Source organism: Apteryx rowi, unplaced genomic scaffold (assembly GCF_003343035.1).
Source record: "Apteryx rowi isolate R43461 unplaced genomic scaffold, aptRow1 scaffold_328, whole genome shotgun sequence".
Taxonomy (NCBI): Eukaryota; Metazoa; Chordata; class Aves; order Apterygiformes; family Apterygidae; genus Apteryx; species Apteryx rowi.
In genome coordinates, this window is record NW_020449730.1 from 457,793 (window position 1) to 463,792 (window position 6,000).

Genomic DNA, 6,000 nt, shown 5'->3' on the forward strand with positions numbered 1-6,000 from the left:
AAGTGTTTGGAAAGGAAAAGCTGCTAGCTACAAACAATATCAATATTTTTGCATAAGTTAATCATCTTATCCCTATGTCCAAACTGGGTCTAGCTACAGAATAGAGAAAATTCTGTGCAACATTTTAAAAGCTGAACAATCTAACCAAGATCAGGGAAGTCAGGGTGGACCTTTTATTTCCTGGAAGATTCTACCGCTTCACCTACTTAATTTCCGTAAGATACCCTGCTCTGTGTCGCTTACGCAAAAACTGATGCTGAGGAACTCTGCATGCAAGTCATGTTCTAAGTATACTTCCTTAATGAAAGCTCTCTCCTAAAAATGACCCTCAAATAAATTAAGCAAGAATAATCCTGCATTTCAAAAAATAAACAAACCTCACATCTTAAAAATGTCCCTCAAAATATAAACATATATTTAGAGATGCAAACTTTTTGTTCTTTTCAAGGGCTTAGATTTTTCAATGAAAAACACAGAATAATTTGACAGAATGATTGCTACCGGTTGGAGTAGAGGCCCGTTATAGATAGGTGTTCTGAGTTTGACGTAGTTTATCCATGCCTCATGCATACAAAGCACTCCAGCCTGAAAAATGGTAAAGATGATATATTTTACGCTAGTAACAAAATAGGCAATGATCCCACCAACCACAATTTAACTGGTTACTTCTGATATTCTAAATGTGGTCTAGGAATCACATAATTTATCTTTTTATGATATTTGAGTAAATTTTGTATGAAAATGCACATATACGTATTAGGCCACCTGAAGATTCATTTTAGAACTGGCTTTACACTTTCTGTGGATACTGTACTCACACTTATATTTCATGCAAACACACACAAAAAAATACACTAAAAATGTACAGTAATTCGTCTAGTACTAAAATTTTATATGGCCACATAAAGACATTCTGCTGTACCAAAACCTCATACTGGCCCAGAACATCACAGAAGCAGGAAGTCAACTGTTAGAAATAAAAGCAGCCTATATATTTTTAGTTTACACTTTTGTTTAATACCTTATTCTTTGCTCTATACAGCAATAACAAACAACTGTATCTGTAGGTAATGCCTAGCGATAACTTTTTTTACTAAAAACTAATTACAGTTTTATAGCAGATCATTCAACTAGATCATTGCTAAGAAAAACAGGTATTGCACATTAAAAATGAAGAGAAGACGTTGTGTAATGTATCACACATCAGAATAAATCTATGCTTTGACCCATAAATATGTTTAATTCATCTCCTTTTATATCATATGTAGAGATGTGAAACAGATTCAGCACTCTAATTTAGAGATATATATACCCCAAGTGTCTCTCTCATGCACTCTCCCATTCTAAGCATGTATGAAACATCCCTGTTACAAGTAATCTCACAACTAAACATGCTATATAAAATAGCAGACTTTGTTAAAAGAATCTGCGTTAATTCAAATACAACTAGACTCTGTCCACTATACTGGGCAGAACAGATAAATCTAAAGACCAAAAATAGATAGATAGATAGATAGATAGATAGATAAAGGCAGAATGGTTACAGTAGTTACTAAAATGCCATTAAATCCACACACTTTCTGCATTACGTATTTTAGTATGATATAACAGCCATAGCAAATGACATGGAAAACCGTACTTCTTGCCTCCTCTACTATTTGCCATAAAGGACTACTAATACATTGCTAGAGAATATTTATAAAACAAAGGCAAACATTTCTGAACAAGACCATTTTTGAGTAGGAGATACGTAAAAATGATAGGTGGTCAAAGTAAACAATAGAGTACTACTGTTATTCAAGTGACGCTAAGTCAGTCAGGGCAATCTCAGAATACTTTTTTTAACAGATCAGAAGAGTTTAAAAGATCATATTAAATCTGAATCTAAATGCATACTGAAATCTTTCCTACGATCTGCAGTGGGAGTATTCTTTCCTCGTAAGTCTGCCTGCTAATCCAGATCTTTTATTAAAGATGTGTATTTCATAGCTGCAGAGTATATCACATAACTTCTTGGCAAAGGTAACAGCATTTTTTTTTTTTTTTTGGTAACTGTTAAAATTCTTTGTACAAGTTTAAATAGCTCTTTCAAGCAAACAAAGCAGCATCAGGAATCACAGATTCATCGCTGCAAAGTGCACTGAGCTTAATCAGTGAACTCATTTCCAACCATCCTTACTACAGTGTAAATCCATTTCAAATCATATATGGCTTTCGATGATGTTTAAGTGTTTGAAATACCTCATAAGAGATCTCACAAGCAGTCTCAGTAAACAAACCTGTTCCCTTGGTAAAAGCTCTCAAGGAATTTAGCAGTATTTTAAAATAATACAACAGAATGTACTAGGAAAAGAAAGAAAACAAGGGCTCATAGCCGCATCTGGTCCGAGTTTGTCCTTTGTTAATATATTTGGTAGTAATTTACAAATGTTACATACCACTTAGTCAAGAGTTTTGGCCTGATGGCTCATTCGAATGGTAGATTCAGGATTATTATGAAATACTAACAAAAATGAAAACTGAAACATACTGCATTGGACTAGCAATTGAATGCGGACAAACTCCAGTGCAATAGCCACACACCAACTGCATGTATTTACATTTTTTCCAGTCAACATCTGCATGGTTCTACCTTACATACTGATGTGTTCACCTGACATTTGCTGTATGGGACCTTCAAAATTTCAATTAAAAACTAAAAACAAAAGCCCACTAGAACTTAATTACTGGGTTTCTAGAGAATACTAATAAACATTTCAGTGAAGGGGAAATTGTTCTGGTTCAGTCAAACCAGGCAAAGCGAAAACCCATTAAACTAGTCCTGGGTTTTTAAGTGAACTTGATCTAGTTATTCTTTATTACCTAGAGCTATGGGGTAGGGCGTCAACACAACCGCTGTTGCTTCAGCATTAGTATATCTCACTCCTAGCTCTAGCTCCATGGCAGAGGAAAATACAGAATTCTAGAATGCATTTTGGGGAAGAAAAGCCCCCTCCACATCACATAGGACATGTTAGTACAAGAAACTGTATAACAAAAACACTCTGAACTGAAATTAGTATTTCAGTGAAAGAGGTGACCAGTCAGCATTAATATTAAATTCAGAAACAAAATGTGAATACGTATACAGAACTCACTAAAGGCTATTATCAAATCATGTGGGTGTGCATGTATTACACAGACCTATAGCATAGGTATCTGAACTAATGCTGTCTGCAGTCATTTACTTTTAAAACTCACAAGTCATATAGATTGCTAGCTACAAGCAAATCATTTTAATACCATTATGAGAAAAACAGAGATTAATTAGAAGGAATCTGAACAGTCATTAGAACAACTCAAACAAGTTGTTGCCTGCAGTAATCTGGGTATTAAGGGAATATTTGAAAAGTTACTCTTCTTCCAGAGTTTTAGAGACCTTGTCAATTACAAAAAAATACCCCTCCAGGAGTCCCAGCAAAACTGGAGCCTTAAATCTCTCTCTCACACACAGACTCCCCTCTGAGGCAGAACAGCATCAGGAAGGTGGAACGCTGAATTCAGCACTCCTCCGAGTTAAAACTTCGCCTGCATGCATCACCCTTAGCCTTTCTTCCACGTTTCTCGAAGCCCAAAGAGGAACCAAGGCAAGTCTAACACTTTTGTATTATGTAAATCACATAACATATTCTCTCATTTTCATCACAGTAGGTATAATTAAAAAGCCCACTGACAATGCATACGTGCTGGTTAGGGAAGTTAGGTCTAAGAATGAATTTCACTCTTAATAATACTACACAGTATTACAAAATGCATGCCCTGGTAAACACTCCTCTCACCAGTGCAGTATCAAGCACATTTAGTAACTGCTTGCGTTTAGAAGAATGCTGTTGGAAACCTGCATATTCATCCTGCATGTGTTCAGCGGGAAGCTGTTGGAATAAATACACAAATTCCAGTTGACTAAAAAGGTTTAAAATCTCAATCACGGGTTAAATAAAGCCCTTTCTTAAACAAAGCCTCAAACACTCAAGGACAGGACAATGTAAAGTTAAATTATTTCTACTAATTGAAGAGAGCAGCCTATTTTATCTCACCTATCGTATCTTTATCACTTCCAACAACAGTTAAAGTAAATTCTCTACTGGTCTATATGGATCTTCTCATCCAAAGAACCAGTCCTTTCAAATCCTTCAAGTGACTGAAGTGTAAAACAAAATGAATGCATCTATCCGATGTTGAAAAACTGGTTTGCTGTTTTATGTTAAGCCTCTGAAATACTAAAACATATCCTTATATAGGAATAGCGATTAAATGGTTTTCCCTCCAAGTGATGAACCATTCTAAAAGCAACGTTTTGGTTATCACGACCAGAAAGCAATTACTTATTTCACTAGATGTTACTAAGAATAGCGGTGATCAAAGTGAATGTAGGAGTGCTGTTAAAGACACTAAAGAAAGCAATGTTCCTTATGACACACACACACACAAAACAGACATAATTTTAAGCCAAATTACACTTTCAATAAATATATGCACCATTTACTGTTTGGGATTTTTTTTTTAATCCATGAAATTAAGATCTATGAAATAGATCTTTTAAAATCTGTTTTTAAATAGAGCACAGTGTGTGTAGTGGTTCCTATCTGTATGCACATATGTGTGAGTGAGAGAGAGCATGCATGACAGAGGGAGGGTGTGTGTTGTGTGCGTGTTGTGAGAGAATGTATATGTGTTCGAGTCTGCCAAGGTAGAACTGACAGGAACTGTGATTTGTGCTAACTAGCTATTGATCCAGTCAGATCTAGATGTTGTGTACAAGAAACAATAAAAGAGAAGGGGCCAGGAAGGATGCTGTGTGCAACTCCATTTAAAAATGGAAAAGAAGGGCCCCAAACAAACCAATTTATGTCCTTGCCTGGGTGAAGCATGGAGAATGCTGATGGGCTTCCTAGAGTCTGCTGTGCATGCTAAACACTCCCGCTTCAAATGAGAGTCTCCTGAGCTGGGCATTAAACATGAACAAAGAGACAAACAGTGGGGGCTAGGATTCACGCTTCAGAAAGCCAAAGCTGGAAAGCCAACCAGAACTGGGGGTAGGAAATTGCCGAGTTTTCAAACCACCTTAGCTCCCCTTTGATTTTCCTAACACCTTCCTTAGCTAAATTACTAAACACAGAGTGCTATAAAAAGCCACTCTTTAAGACCAGACATGACGAAAATGATTTTGAACTACACTAACGGTAGCAAAATGTCAGCTTTCCAAGACACAAATAATGAGTTACACTGTAAAATATGCATGTGTACCTATAGTACATCAAAAAATTGCCTGTGTGCATGCATACAGTATGTACATGCACGTGCATCTATTGTAATATTCACACACACAAGCAGGCAGCTTAGAAAATATGGCTTTGATAAGATAAAATGGAAACCGACTGAATCTATAATCGTCTTTATGTTAAACAGCTTTTATAATAGAGTGTTTTCTATTAAAATATTTTTTCCTGAGCTTAGAGAATTATGATGCCCTCTGGATACATAGGAGGATCAAAACCGAAAACTAATGTTGAAATTAAACATCTGTCAACTAAGCAAGTTTTATACTGGCAGACCCAGAACCTGATTTCAAATTTCCTTTCCATTAAAGAAAAAATGGTAAGAACCTTTTAGTTCAATACCACACCACAACTAGTGTTTTAACATACACAGAAAAATACCTGAAATCAGAGGAACTATGCTACTATGCTTTCGAGGTTAAGGAATATCTGTGTAAGAGTTTGGGGGAAAACGCTGTGAGGCACAGCAGGCCAGGGCTCTGCGGGAACCCCTCTCCCTGCACCCCWCATCCATCCCTGCCCGTTGGGGCTCTGAGGGAGCCCCTCTCCTCTCCCAGCACCCCACATCCATCCATCCGTGGGGGCTCTATGGGAGCCCCTCTCCTCTCCCTGCACCCCACATCCATCTGTCCGTCAGGGCTCTGAGGGAGCCCCTCTCCTCTCCCTGCACCCCACATCCATC

The 6,000-nt window shown here is 37.1% G+C and overlaps 1 protein-coding gene across 1 annotated transcript in view; it reads right to left on the reverse strand.

The window, feature by feature from the left end:
• MN1 (MN1 proto-oncogene, transcriptional regulator) overlaps positions 1-6,000 on the reverse strand; it is a 42,273-nt gene that overhangs the window by 32,212 nt on the left and 4,061 nt on the right. The gene's annotated exons all lie outside the window — the stretch shown is intronic.